Genomic DNA, 15,369 nt, shown 5'->3' on the forward strand with positions numbered 1-15,369 from the left:
AAACTGCTGTGCTAAAAACCATGCTAGTGTTTAGTAAGTGGTAATCCGTTTACTTTTGTAATTTATCAAGAATTTTAATTTTATATTTTCTCTATAACAAATATAGACGTTTATATGTAAATTAAAATATGTATCTAATCTAGGAAAATAATTACATCTGCATTTGTTAATAGTTTTTTAGAATTAATTTTGTGTAATTTGCAGCTATTCTGCAAACTTTCTTCTTAATCCTTTTGTTTTAGCCTGCTTTTGGCTTTGTCTTACATTCTCTCTCTCTCTATCTCTTTAGTAGCCTTGCACCTCTTACATCAGCAGGACAATTTCTATGTCAATTCAATTTTACTGCCATAAGTATACCCACATTGCAAGAATTGTAATGCTGGGGTGTAGTGTTTTCAGAGCACTAGTAGTATATATCCATTTCTAGGGTGGAGAGTGGCAGCCATCTGAACAACTGGCACACAAAACACTGTACAATAACGAGGGATGGAAATTTAAGCCAAAGACATGGGAATAATCTGCTACTGTTTTGAAAAGTGTCATAGGTTCTCTAATGTCACTGCAGAGCAAAAACAATTTGTTTGTTTTTTCAGGTCTTGTCTGAAGGTGGACACAATTCACATAATTTTTAGTGGTATCTACCTCCAAGGAAGGAAAAGGTGAGAGTGTGTTGAAAATTGAACTTTTGTTTTCAAAGAGAGACCTGATGCTTGGATCTTAAGCCACTACTCTGGCAAACTCAGTACAGTCCCAACCATCTGGGTCATTGGTGTGGGATGAACCCTCGGTTGGAAGAGTTTTCTGTGATTTTTTTTTATTTGTTTGACTTATTTGATTTTTGAGTAATCTGACTCCACCTGTGCTTTATTCCTGCTGCATTATTCCACCAGTTTATGTGGTCGTCTCTTGAATTTCTTATCTGATCCCTGAGGAGGATTTTACTTTAGTATTTATTACAGAGCTTAATAAAAATAATAATTACTAAAGCAACCTTTGCATCTAACAAGACTTATGTTACATTTGATATAATCACCCATCAGAATAAAACATAAAATACTTATAATTCCTGAATTGTTTGAAAGTTGGTAAATGTTTTTCAGGAAATTGATATGTTTTTTGAATGCCCTTAGAAACCACTTTTGCGTAAAGTCTTCAATTTATTTTATGATACTGCACATAAAAATACACATCATACTTCCTTAGGAACTGAAAAGTTAGGTTGACTTACAATCAAAGCATATACTATCTAAATGTTTCTTTATACCTCTCAGTTTTCTCTCCCAAGGGAAAAAGGTTTAAAAGAAAGAAGTTGTGACTTTTGGGGAAGGAGAGCCAAGTCACGCATGGAACAGCAGTATTTGGTATGGAGCACTATAAGAATCTTAAAGACTAACACATTTATTTGGGCATAAGCTTTTGTGAGCTACAGCTCACTTCATCGGATGAAGTGAGCTGTAGCTCACAAAAGCTTATGCCCAAATAAATGTGTTAGTACTTGTGGCACCTTAGAGACTGCTTTTCTTTTTGTGGATACAGACTAACATGGCTGCTACTCTGAAACCACTATAAGAATGCAAGCCTTGCTGCATTGTAACTTCCAGTTACAAGGACTTGCATAGTAATTTAAGCAGCTCATTCTTACATGCTATGAAATATATCTCATGACACCACTAAAGCCTCTGGAAAACCTTACATAGGAGAGGAGATATAAACAACTTTCAATGGGCACTATACATTACAAACTAAACATCTCCCTAAAACAAAATCTGTCTTGTCTGAGTAGACTGAAAGGAGAATAAACTTACTATTCTGTTGGGGATGACCTTAAAGAAAATATTGCTGATGGTATGGAACAGGGAACTAAGAAGTTGTGCTTTTTAGTTTTTCCAATGCATTTGAGAAGTATTGCAAACATCTGCAATTTGAAGGAGTTTGCTTCATGTTCCCCTCAAAGCACTCTGCAAAACGTTTAGGGAATTCTTTAGGTACACCACCAGATCTTCCAAATAATCCCACAAAAACCTTTAATGGGATTTCAGCATTTTTTGTCTGTAGCTGTCAGCACTGTACTGTATGGCAGTTCTTGTTGATGGGTCAAATAAATGGCTGATCTTCAAATCAAATAAATCCAAATTAGCCAAAAGAATGTGAGGCCTCTTGTTGGTAAAGTATATTGATCCCACAGCATTGTTTGATTGATAAATTGTTCATCATTTAATGTATTTTCCATATGAAGAGAGTCCCAAAGTTTCAGGTGACAAATGGCAGTTTCCATTCTAAACGGCTGCACATATTTTAGAAGCATTCCCCCCCCTGCAGGTCATCGTAAAGCCTACCGAAACTTTGTTAAATGCTTGATCTACAGTGATGTTTTTCACACAGATTAGACCTTCGTGTTCCACAGTCATTGCCTTCCCAATTAAAAACAGTTTAGTAAACAATTACTAAATTTGAAAATGAAACTATTAGAGAAAACTATTAATAGTGTTCTACAGGTGGGTACTGATTTGGAAGAGCTCTCAGTGTGATGCCGTAGAAATATAGGAGATGCCATACCAAATCAAACCAGAAACTCATCTAGTCTGGTGTGCTGTCTCCAACAGTGGCCTTTACCAGATGATTAGGAGGAAGATTCAAGGAACTTCATAGCAAACGGTAATGGAATAATTGGCCCATGGGGGAAGTTTCCTCCGAATTCCATACCAATCACTGTTTGGCTTATGCCATGAAGCATAAGAGTTTATCTTTCTTTTTAAAAATAGTATCCTATCTAATGAAACCATGAGTGTTCTGATTGTCTGTGTAGCTGACTAATGCTCTTTTGAATCCTGCCAAGACAGTTTTCAGAGTAGCAGCTGTGTTAGTCTGTATCCGCAAAAAGAACAGGAGTACTTGTGGCACCTCTAAAATTGATACATTTGTCTTGCTGCTGTTCTCAAGGACATAAAAATGTGCTGCTAGGTAAGAAATATTTTATTTAAAAGTACTCAAACATTCAAAAAAAAATTCCAGTATGTCTTCAACCTGAGAGCTTCTCTGAGCTGGAGTATAGTAGAGCTGTTCAGAGAATGGTTAAGAAACTGCTTAACAGTCCAACTGTATTATGATTTTGTATATTTTAACGATTAAGCTCTTTTTTTCTTCTGTTACTTTGGAGTAGCCTCTTGTGGCAAATCCCAGTTCTTTTTAAGCAGTGTATTGCTTCCATAATCCAAAAGCTCAGGTGTTTGCCACTGCTGTTATTTCTTCTCATCTTATTATTGAATATCATGGATCCTGGTGATATTGCTTAACAAATGTCTTCATGAAGCCACATGCGTGCAACAGTTCAGAAAAGCTGCAACATCCATTTCATTTGAAGAGCTAAGATGCTGGAAGGAATCCTTCAGTGTACATCTGCTAAATTCATGCCCGTGCTAAAATACTCTTAGCTTTGTAACAAAAACAAAAAGATCAAAAAGAAACACTTATGTATTTTCTGTTTTTCAAAAGCAGTGAAAGGTCAGTGAAAAACTAGGGAAGGTTAGAAAAGAAATTTGTTACCATAAAATAATCAAAACACTGACCCAATGTAGAGTTATCTGCTGTTTTTCATCAGAATAGAAACAAGCAGGAATCTTGGTATGTTAAAGTTGTGACAGGGTCTGGCCAGATGGCTGCTGGAGAGTGATAGAAGGCAGATATATTAGCCCCAGATTAAGCAGGTCCCTTTTCCCTGGGTAAGGTAAAAGGGGAGGTTCCAGAACAATCAGGAACTTGCTGGAACCAGTTAAGGCAGGCAGGCTAATTAGGACACGTGGAGCCAATTAAGAAGCTGCTAGAATCAATTAAGACAGGCAGGCTAATCAAGGCACCTGGTTTAAAAAGGACCTCACTTCAGTCAGTGAGGGGCACGCAAGGAGCTGAGAGTGAGAGGGCGTACTGCTGGAGGACTGAGGAGTACAAACGCTATCTGGCATCAGGAAGGTCCTGTGGTGAGGATAAAGGAGGTGTTGGGAAGATGCCATGGGGAAGTAGTCCAGGGAGTTGTAGCTGTCCCACAGCTGTTACAAGAAACACAGTAGACAGCTGTGATCCACAGGGCCCTGGGCTGGAATCTGGAGTAGAGGGCGGGCCTGGGTTCCGCCCTATTGGATATAAGAGGAGTTGACCTGAACTGTGGGTCCTACCAAAGGGGAAGGTCCCTGGCCTATCCCCTGACCCACTAGGTGGATCAGCATAGACTGCGGGGATTGTTCTCCTTCCTTTTCCCCATGCTGACCAGCTATGAGGTTAGCTGAGTGAACGGCAGGTTTGAGCCACTAGCAAAAGTGGCCAAACTGAGGGCTGCCGTGAATCTCTGAGGTGAGCAAATCCACCAATAAGCATAGGACCCACCAAGGCAGAGGAGGAACTTTGTCACAAAGTTTACTACTGAATCCAGGTTCCTATCTACTGTCATGGTATCTCTAGCAAGATCTAAACTCCACTGGAAGAGCAAAGATTACACATAATTCTTCACCCCCAAAAAATCTCACATTGTGATTCAGTAAACCAGCCAATGCATCATTATATTTTAATAAAACAAATAGCTTCTTACTCCCCTCTACCATCCTTTAGTAAATAACATTACATAAATTCTTTTAAATATGCCCTCTCCACACATAGTGGCAATCACCTTTGTTACCTGTCCTATGCCTGTCTAACTTGAATCCAGTAAATCATTACATGTAATGGACCAAATCTTGCTTTCAGTTACTGTACATAAGTATAATCAGGAGTAATTTCATTAATATCAATGTAGATACTGCATGTTTACAGCAGTGTAATAAGTTGAATCTGGACAGTATTTATACTATAAGCTTTAGAGTAATATAGTACTTTATTGCCTTATATTACTTCATAGTAATATTACATAGTATTTTAAGTCTTTAAATCCTAAATTAAGAATTCCAAGATAGCTAGTGAGAGATCCCCATGCTTCTCAAAGTAAATTAAAAAATCCTCCTTTCTAAAATCCTCCTAAAGAGCACATGCACAAAAACTAAATATAACCTTAGAGACCCTATTTACAGTAACCACCAATTTAATAAACCCTTTCTAAAACCATCATGGTCAAATTTTACAACAGAATCTCAGCGAAACGAAGTATAAACTAGACTGCTACAAAGCAAAATGCTCTGTGCCAAAACACTTAATGCAGGTATCACCAGCTTAATCAAATTAACAGGAGTAGGCAGCATGTGGGAGGAGGGTAACTTTTCTGGGATGATGGATAGCTGGCAGTCTGTGGTATATGGCATACCAAGTGCTTTAGTGAGAGAAGTAGAGTCCTCATAATTACAGTTATTGTTGCTGGATGGTATGGTTCTAATACAGCCACAGCAAACTTCCCTAAAATCACTTTTCATATTATTATTGATGAGTTTTATTTTCTTTTGAGTCCAGAAAGACATCACTGCATCCAGTTTTTAAGACTACATGTGATAAAGACTGTGTGAAACATAGTCAATGCTACTAGGACTGGAAACAGTACAATATTACTGGGAAAGATCCATTGAATCTTTTGCTTATAGGGCCCCAATTTTTAAATGTGGACATCTTAGTATGATGTCAAATCTCACATTTGAAATCTGAGCACAGAAATGGGCCCTTATATTAACATTTTGGCATCTGTAATGAGTAGTTAAATGCTGAAATGGGTATCTAAATGTTCAGATGTGGAGTATGAACATCCTTTATATTTTTGATTTATAAGAATGTGCCTGGATATGTGTGTACTAACACACTAACAGAACAAACACAACTCTCCACCTTACTGAGTGACTGAAATAATTGTATTCAGTTTTAGCTACGAATCTCTTTAGCAAAGATATATGTACCCTTCTCTTTTAATTCATTTGCAGTTAATTGTAGTAAGACTGGGTACTTGGGAATGTCTCTGGATATTTTCAGATTTTGGTCATCTTTCCAATGAAGCAGTGGAAAAAAAGACTCTATTTTACTCAAATCCAGTAGTCATAGGCTAGGCACAGTAACAATAAGAACTGTTCTGTGAAAACATCTCTGTCCAGTGGTTAGAGCACTAGATTGAGGTTAGGAGACCTGGGTTCTCTTCTCTTTTCTGTCACTGTTTTTAAGAAAGTTACTTCAACTCTTTGTTAATTTGATTCCCAACAACCTTTGTATATTTTGTCAGTTTAGACAGTATGCTCTTAAGGCAGCGCACTCTCTCACTTTGTGTTTGTTCAATAGGGCCCAGTCTCAGCAGGAGCCTCTAGGTGCTTCTGTAATACAAATAACAATCTCTGCATTAGTGTGCCAATGTGCCTTACCTCTGGCAGGAAGAATCCTCACCATTGTTTTGGATGAATATCAGAGCATCATTCTGTGTCAGTTCAAATCCTTCCTTCCAACTTCATGGTCTCTCTTTGAATCCAATGCTCACAGTATTCAGCTAGTATTCTGGAAAGTAAACATTTCTGATTGGAAATCAAGTAGTGGGAGGAAGTAATATAAGTTAAAAAGCAGCTTTGAATAGAAAAACAAAAGAACTAAATTTACAGAGCTAGAGAGGGAGAATCACTAGTTAAAATATCTTAGACTTTAAAGAGAGTTGTAATGGAAGTAGCCATTTTTTATTGTCTTCAGTCCTCTGGGCTTTTAGCTGGATTTTGCACTGGCAACCCCAATGGTATAGTTGGTGTTTTTATTTTCAGTTCTCCCACATTTCCAAATCACAGAGAAAGCCATCTGATTAAAGAGTAATTAAATGGCTGTGCTTGTTCAGTCATCTGATGGGTTTTGAACAAAAGCAGTCAATTATGCGGCAGTGTGAGTTAGTTTTGTAAGCGTCAGGTGAAGGCTGACAGAGATCACATTTCTGAGTTTGCTGCTGAATTCAGACCTTGGCCTCCAGAGGTAATGGATCTCTGCAGTACCTCACTGGAGCAGATAATGGAGTAGTACAGGATTTCAAAAGCTGACAAACTTTTATTGCCACAATATTCGTGTCATGAAGATGATGGGTTTTATATTGTGGGTTGATAAATTGTGCATTTCTTAAGCCTAAAAGCCAAGTCCTATTGATAAATAAAGTGGTTACCCTTCTAAAAAAAAAACTTTGTTGCGGGAGATATCCATTGCAGTTAATGAGAGCCCCACTGGTTTATAAGCCTGAAAGTTTAGAATAGTAGTTTTGACCTTAGAGATGAGGTGTATCCAAATACTGAATTTCTAGGTTTGTATATTAATTTGTTCCACCAAAGTGCAGACTAATTGTTTTAGACATGTGCGTGTGGTGACTGATGTGCGTGTGACATGACTGATAGGACTTTGGGCAAGTTATTTAGTCTCTCTGGGTATGTCTTCACTGTAGTTTGGTGCAAGTCTCCTAGCCCAGAGGGACAGACTCGTGCCAGTGGGGCTCGAGCTAGCATGCTGAAAATAGCAGTGTGGACATTGCAGCTTCGGCTGGAGCTCGGGTTCTCAAGCACACCTGAGCCCGTAGGCTTGAGAACACAAGCTCCTGCCTGAACTGCAGCCGCCACTCTGCTCTTTTTAGCATACTAGCTCAAACCCTGCAAGCACACACCTGTCTGCTCAGGCTGGAACGCTCACTCCCAGCCACGGGCACCAGGTTTGAATAATTTTTGGTGGTGCCCAGAATAAGTCCAAGCAAAGCTGTCCTGTCCATAGGATGGGCCGAGGCAACGCACTTCAGGGGGACGTGAGGGCCTGGGGTGTTAGCGGGGGCCTGGTGCCAGCAGCAGCGAGCGACCTAGCCCCAGCCTGCCCCGTTCTGCTGGCTCCCAGCATCACTCAGGGGAGGGGGCAGAAGCCAGAAAGAGGTAGGGGCAGGGGCTTGGGAGAAGGGGTGGAATGGGGGGGGGGAAAGCAGGGGCAAGCTGGGGCCAGGTTGCTTGCTGCTGCTGGCCCCAGGCCCCCTGCTAGCCCCCCAGGCTGCCCTGGACCCAGAGTTGTCCTGTCCAGAGGACAGACTGGGGTAACCGCCCTCGGCCTTCAGGGGCCCCGCACTTCAGCGAGCAACCCAGCCCCAGCCTGCCCCTGCTCCGCGCCCTCCCCGCCCCCATTACACCCCTTCCCCCACCCCACCTCTTTCCAGCTTCCACCCCCTCCTCCAAGCAATGCCGGGGGCCGGCAGGGTGGGGTGAGCTCGGGCCAGGTCGCTTGCTGCTGCCAGCACCAGGCTCCCCACTAACCCTCCAGGCCCCCCTGGACCCCACGTCCCCCTGAAGCACGGGACCCCCAAATTGCAGTAAGCCCAAACTTTCCTAAATATTGGTGGAGCACGGGCACCAAGGGGCTATATAACTTGCCGCCTATGCTCCCAGCTGCAGTGTAGACATACCCTCTGGACCTCAGTTCCCCATTTGTAAAATGGCATAATAGCTGTGAGGATAAATAGTTGTGAGGATAAACAATTAAAGATCGTGAGGCATTCAGATACTGTGGTAATGGGAAGTCATAGAAGTACCAAAGATAATAGTAATATTCTGCACTAGCAACATACTTAGTGCTGACAAAATGCAAAAATAAATACAATGGCTGCCCTGGAGAGCTTAGAAGGAATAATTTAGATGATGGTACAGTGTGACTGATCCGTGTTGTCACAAACTGGAATATAGGACTTTCTCTCTATACTTTCTTGTTACAATAAACATTTGCTGCTGAGGAAGAAACCTTGTTGATGCGACTATTTTTTTTTATTTCCTATTGAGTCATTGCATCAATTTTTTGGGGCAGAGTGTTGTGCCTCTCTGGTTGTTGTGTTTGCTTATTATAACATTGGGCTCTATAAAGTGAAGCTGTTGCATAATTACCTGTTAAGGAAAGGATATTCCTTATAATGTTTCTCATCAGTGACCAGGGTTATTATGGGTGGAACTCTGCTGTGATCCACCTTTGTTTCCTTCTATAAATCCCTTACATGAAAGTATATACCAAACTCCATTTTACAATTACATTGTGTGTGGCCCATATTTTTAAAATGGCCACAGCCTGGCCTCTGATTTTGCATCTGCAATTTTGCACACACAATTGATTGCAGACACAAAATTGTGAGTCCAAAATGGCTGCACTTGCCTGTCTAATTACCTAATTTATGAGTGCAGTCATGTATTTATTAATTATGTATTTATGTATATATTTATGCCTTCTGCCAGTTGTCCCTAGAGTGGATTCAAGTGCAAAATTTTCAGTGCTTTTTAAGCACTTGAGGAGTCTGAGTGTTTTGGATAGATTGTATTATTTATTTAATGCATAGATAATGATGTATTTATTTTTCCATGGGTACTCTTTTCTTTTCCATTTTTTTCTTTCTACACTCTAGAAAATAAGACAGAGGCCTTTAAAAGCTGTTGTTTGTCTTGACTTCACCTTCATTAATCTTATTTAGTTTCTGTAAGGAGTCATTCTGTGAGTGCCGCCGATGGGTAATGTTTTCTTTTCCAAAGTTCATGATTCTTCTATTCAAATCACTAATTTTCACTGTTACACTCCAGTGGTTTAGTGCTTCCCAGGCCTCCAGGAATGAGTTCAATTAGCAATGCTGAATAAATTCCCAAACTTGATTCATCTTTCTTGTCATCAGGATTTAGCACTGAGATAACAGCATATTCTGTGTTCATCAGTAAAAGATTCAGATCTGAATTTAGAAGAAAGCATTTCACCTGTCTAGCTGCTTTAAATCTGGCTAAGAGACGTAGGACTCAGTTCGGTTCCACCGAAGTCAGTGGTGGATCAGTTCTGTTCCATTGACTCAATGGTATTTTGGCTTCAGTATATCAAGCTATATGCAGTACTTGGATGTACATTCCAAATTAAAAATAATTCATCTGAGGAATTTGTAAATTAGTTGATCTTGTAAAATTCAAAACAAATTAAAGCAATATAATTTGGCTAAGACATTGGTGTAATGACTTTTGATGTAATGACTTTGTGATGATTTTGATGTAAAGATATTTTGAAAAAACAAAATGCAAACCAGTCAAGAGCAAACGCTTTTGAAAAGTGTCATCCAACAGCAATTCTTCTGGCTGGTTATAGATCAGCTCTGGCTGGCTCCAAATGGTATCTTGTCCATTCCGCTGAACCAAAAGATTGGGATCTGTCCTTTGGGACTTCTGAGTGGGGTATCATGAATGGAAACATGGGAAAGACAGGTATACAGGATCAGTTGGGGAGAACTTCCTAGGAAATGAATTACAATAATATTAAGAGCCTTGCTTAAAATTGTAAAGAAGGGAGAATAGAGGGAAGCCAGGAAATTCAGAGTTAAATCTACAGGCTTGTCTATTTGGAGATTTAGTGCATAGCAAGCTGGAGTGGGGTGGGCCAGAAGTTCCTCCCAGAGGCAACATGTGGGGTGGTCACGTGTCCCCGCCCCTTACATTGTGTCCCCCCAGTATCAGCAGGCAAAAGTAGTCTCTGCTGTATTTCTTTGATTAGGCACAGGTAGTTTAGTTTACACAAAAAGAAAAGGAGTACTTGTGGCACCTTAGAGATTAACCAATTTATTTGAGCATAAGCTTTCGTGAGCTACTGCTCACTTCATCGGATGCATACTGTGGAAAGTGTAGAAGATTTTTTATATACACACAAAGCATGAAAAAATACCTCCTCCCACCCCACTCTCCTGCTGGTAATAGCTTATCTAAAGTGATCACTCTCCTTACAATGTGTATGATAATCAAGGTGGGCCATTTCCAGCACAAATCCAGGGTTTAACAAGAATGTCTGGGGGGGGGGGTAGGAAAAAACAAGGGGAAGTAGGTTACCTTGCATAATGACTTAGCCACTCCCAGTCTCTATTCAAGCCTAAGTTAATTGTATCCAATTTGCAAATGAATTCCAATTCAACAGTTTCTCGCTGGAGTCTGTATTTGAAGTTTTTTTTGTTGTAATATAGCAACTTTCCTGTCTGTAATCGCGTGACCAGAGAGATTGAAGTGTTCTCCGACTGGTTTATGAATGTTATAATTCTTGACATCTGATTTGTGTCCATTTATTCTTTTACGTAGAGACTGTCCAGTTTGACCAATGTACATGGCAGAGGGGCATTGCTGGCCCATGATGGCATATATCACATTGGTGGATGTGCAGGTGAACAAGCCTCTGATAGTGTGGCTGATGTTATTAGGCCCTGTGATGGTGTCCCGACCTGGGATATTCTATGTACTACCCAAGAATCATAAACCTGGAAATCCTGGGCGCCCCATCATCTCAGGCATTGGCACCCTGACAGCAGGATTGTCTGGCTATGTAGACTCCCGCCTCAGGCCCTACGCTACCAGCACTCCCAGCTACCTTCGAGACACCACTGACATCCTGAGGAAACTACAATCCATCGGTGATCTTCCTGATAACTCCATCCTGGCCACTATGGATGTAGAAGCCCTCTACACCAACATTCCACACAAAGATGGACTACAAGCCATCAAGAACACTATCCCCGATAATGTCACGGCTAACCTGGTGGCTGAACTTTGTTACTTTGTCCTTACCCATAACTATTTTACATTTGGGGACAATGTATACCTTCAAATCAGCAGCACTGCTATGGGTACCCGCATGGCCCCACAGTATGCCAACATTTTTATGGCTGACTTAGAACAACGCTTCCTCAGCTCTCGTCCCCTAACGTCCCTACTCTATATTGATGACATCTTCATCATCTGGACCCCTGGAAAAGAAGCCCTTGAGGAATTCCACCATGATTTCAACAATTTCCAACCCACCATCAACCTCAGCCTGGTCCAGTCCACACAAGAGATCCACTTCCTGGACACTACAGTGCTAATAAACAATGGTCACATAAACACCACCCTATACCGGAAACCTACTGACCGCTATTCCTACCTACATGCCTCCAGCTTTTACCCTGACCACACCACACGATCTATCATCTACAGCCAAGCTCTGCGATACAACCGCATTTGCTCCAACCCCTCAGACAGAGACAAATACCTACAAGATCTCTATCAAGCATTCTTACAACTACAATACTCACCTGCGGAAGTAAAGAAACAGATTGATAGAGCCAGAAAAGTTCCCAGAAGTCACCTACTACAGGACAGGCCTAACAAAGAAAATAACAGAACGCCACTAGCCGTCACCTTCAGCCCCCAACTAAAACCCCTCCAACGCATTATTAAGGATCTACAACCTATCCTGAAGGATGACCCAACACTCTCACAAATCCTGGGAGACAGGCCAGTCCTTGCCTACAGACAGTCCCCCAGCCTGAAGCAAATACTCACCAGCAACCACATACCACACAACAGAACCACTAACCCAGGAACCTATCCTTGCAACAAAGCCCGTTGCCAACTGAGCCCACATATCTATTCAGGGGACACCATCACAGGGCCTAATAACATCAGCCACACTATCAGAGGCTCGTTCACCTGCACATCCACCAATGTGATATATGCCATCATGGGCCAGCAATGCCCCTCTGCCATGTACATTGGTCAAACTGGACAGTCTCTACGTAAAAGAATAAATGGACACAAATCAGATGTCAAGAATTATAACATTCATAAACCAGTCGGAGAACACTTCAATCTCTCTGGTCACGCGATTACACCTTACATTACATTATAGGAAAGTTGCTATATTACAACAAAAAAACTTCAAATCCAGACTCCAGCGAGAAACTGTTGAATTGGAATTCATTTGCAAATTGGATACAATTAACTTAGGCTTGAATAGAGACTGGGAGTGGCTAAGTCATTATGCAAGGTAACCTACTTCCCCTTGTTTTTTCCTACCCCCCCCCCCCCAGACGTTCTTGTTAAACCCTGGATTTGTGCTGGAAATGGCCCACCTTGATTATCATACACATTGTAAGGAGAGTGATCACTTTAGATAAGCTATTACCAGCAGGAGAGTGGGGTGGGAGGAGGTATTTTTTCATGCTTTGTGTGTATATAAAAAATCTTCTACACTTTCCACAGTATGCATCCGATGAAGTGAGCAGTAGCTCACGAAAGCTTATGCTCAAATAAATTGGTTAATCTCTAAGGTGCCACAAGTACTCCTTTTCTTTTTGTGAATACAGACTAACACGGCTGTTACTCTGAAACCTTAGTTTACACAATTTTTTGCCCTTCTATTGAACGTCCATCCAAAATCTCAAAGCATTTTACAGACATCCATGAATTAAGCCTCCTGACATCTCTGTGAGGTAGGTAACATTGTCCCCATTTGTAAAATGGGGAAACAGATGACAGAGATGGTTAGTAACTTGCCAGAAGTCACGCAGAACATCTGGGTCCAAGCCAGGAATAAAACTCAACCTCCTGACTTCTAATTCCATGCTTAACTCTGAAACCATGCTTCCTCTCCTCTAATATACATGGTACTATGTACAAAGTTATGGACAGTCCAACACCTGTCCTATCATTGCCTATAAACTCCAGCCACTAATGAATTAAGGACAATTTGTGATCTTAACTCTTAGTTTCCTGCCTCTTGCCAGATTAAGACAGATCTCAAATATTATTTTAACTTAACCTTAAAAAATTAATTTTGTATTTATTGTAGTTGTACTGACTCTGAGTTTACTAGAATGAATCCAACAGATGTCACAAATATTTCTAATGCAATTTAACATTCCTAAATACAACTTGTTTTTCTTTTCTTTTTAAAAATCTTTTTTGAAGTGAAGCTAGGGCTGGTGAAAGATGCTGGACTGACAGCCCTGGAAACTGAAGAGTTTTACATATCCACAGAATAGGTACAGCAGCAGTACAAACTTCCCCACCAGTATTCCTAAAACCTAACCTAAAGGTAAAGGGACTACCCCCCTTAGAAGGGAGTCCCTTTACCTATTAAATTCTTATTCTTTCTGCTGAGGCTGCCAACAAAGGGTTAAGTAAACTCACAGAAAAGACAGTTTGCTCAATGTTCAGTTCCCTGGAGCAGGGACTATGTTTGCTTTAGAGTTTGCACAGCACCTAGCACCAGGTGGCTGGGATCTTGATTGGAGGCAATACAAATAATAATTCTTCATGTCATAAAATGCATTACAAAAAAGAATAATTCATGTCATAGGCAATATAAAAGTATTGATTTGAGGATGGATTCATATCCTTTAAAAACTTTAGAAAACAGTTAAGGTTTTTCCTAGCTGTGACATAAATAAAGCAAACATTTTCAAAGGTTATGGGTGCCCTGGGATATGCTTAGTCCTCTCTTAACCTGTTAATTTATCACTGTTACAAGTTCATAAGCTGTGAAATGTGTTGGTCTCAAAGCTGATGGTTTTAACTTGTGAATATGAATGAGAGCTCTTTAGTTGCTATTTACCTTTGTTTTACAAGGTCAGCTTTTTATCTTTGCATCATTTAACCTCAAAAATATGGCTGAATTAGACAGACATATAATGCTTTCTCTGGAAGCATACATTTTTCAGACTCTAACTTTATGTTAACTTTTCAGTGAAGGAAAATGTTGGGCTCTCTCCTCTCATGATAGTATTATTTTATAGGAGTAACAAATCAAATTAATGTAGCCATTCATAATAATAATAATAAGCAATAGTTTTCCTGTGTAAGTTTTCTTGGGACTCAGAAATTCTAGGTTCTGTTCCTGGCTCTGCTGTGATTTGGGTGAAATTCATCCCTGTGCAGTGGGCATATGCATCTCTTGAATCCCACTTAAACCCTACATTGAGGACTTAAGTAATACATAGGCCTTTTGCTGGACTTCAGTGCAGAGGTGAGTTTCACTAGACATGACCTTCTCCCTGTGTTTCTCAGATTCCACATCTTGAAAATGACAGGGGTATTGTGAGGTTTAATTAATTAGATGTTTGTAAATTAGCTTGATTCTCCCTAATTGAAAGGCACGACACAAAGTGTCACTAAGAGTCTTTATAGTTCACCAAAAATGAGAAGCCATTATGGATAATGATTTAATATTAACAGTGGTGCTAATGTTAAAGAGATTGTAAAGATCAATGTCACTTTTTATGGGCTTGGTTTCCGGAAATTCTTGGCTTGCTGCAGGAATCACTTGATGAAATTCTTTGGGTTATGTTATGCAGGCAGTCAGACTAGATGGCCACAATGGCCTCTTCTGAGCTTGAAACCAATGGATCTATGATTTAGGCCTTGTCTACACTGGCACTTTACAGTGCTGCAACTTTCTCACTCAGGGGTATGAAAAACACCTCCGGGAACGCTGCAAGTTTCAGCACTTTAAAGTGGCAGTGTAGACAGTGCACCAGTGCTGGGAGCTACTCCCCTCATGGGAGTGTTTTTTTTACTTGTGCTGCGACTACACAGCCACACTTTAACATTGCTAGTGAAGACATACCCCTAGTAAAGTAAAAACCCAGCCCCAACTTACGCTAGGGATGGT

The 15,369-nt window shown here is 40.5% G+C and overlaps 2 long non-coding RNA genes across 5 annotated transcripts in view; one reads left to right on the plus strand and one right to left on the minus strand.

Annotated features, from left to right (window-relative positions):
- LOC311522045 overlaps positions 1–15,369 on the minus strand; it is an 82,896-nt gene that overhangs the window by 8,549 nt on the left and 58,978 nt on the right. For 2 of the 4 annotated variants that reach the window (XR_014712040.1, XR_014712041.1), the window contains exon 3: positions 6,315–6,444. This is a non-coding gene — a long non-coding RNA (uncharacterized lncRNA). Of the gene's footprint in view, positions 1–1,479; positions 3,432–3,566; positions 3,660–6,314; positions 6,445–15,369 lie in introns of those variants that run through there. The other 2 variants (XR_014712043.1, XR_014712042.1) reach the window with 2 other exon arrangements.
- LOC311522047 overlaps positions 1–15,369 on the plus strand; it is a 73,586-nt gene that overhangs the window by 5,345 nt on the left and 52,872 nt on the right. Inside the window, exon 2 of the long non-coding RNA XR_014712046.1 lies at positions 594–659. This is a non-coding gene — a long non-coding RNA (uncharacterized lncRNA). The remainder of the gene's footprint in view (positions 1–593; positions 660–15,369) is intronic.

Source organism: Lepidochelys olivacea, assembly GCF_965140295.1.
Source record: "Lepidochelys olivacea isolate rLepOli2 genome assembly, chromosome: 6".
Lineage (NCBI taxonomy): Eukaryota > Metazoa > Chordata > Testudines > Cheloniidae > Lepidochelys > Lepidochelys olivacea.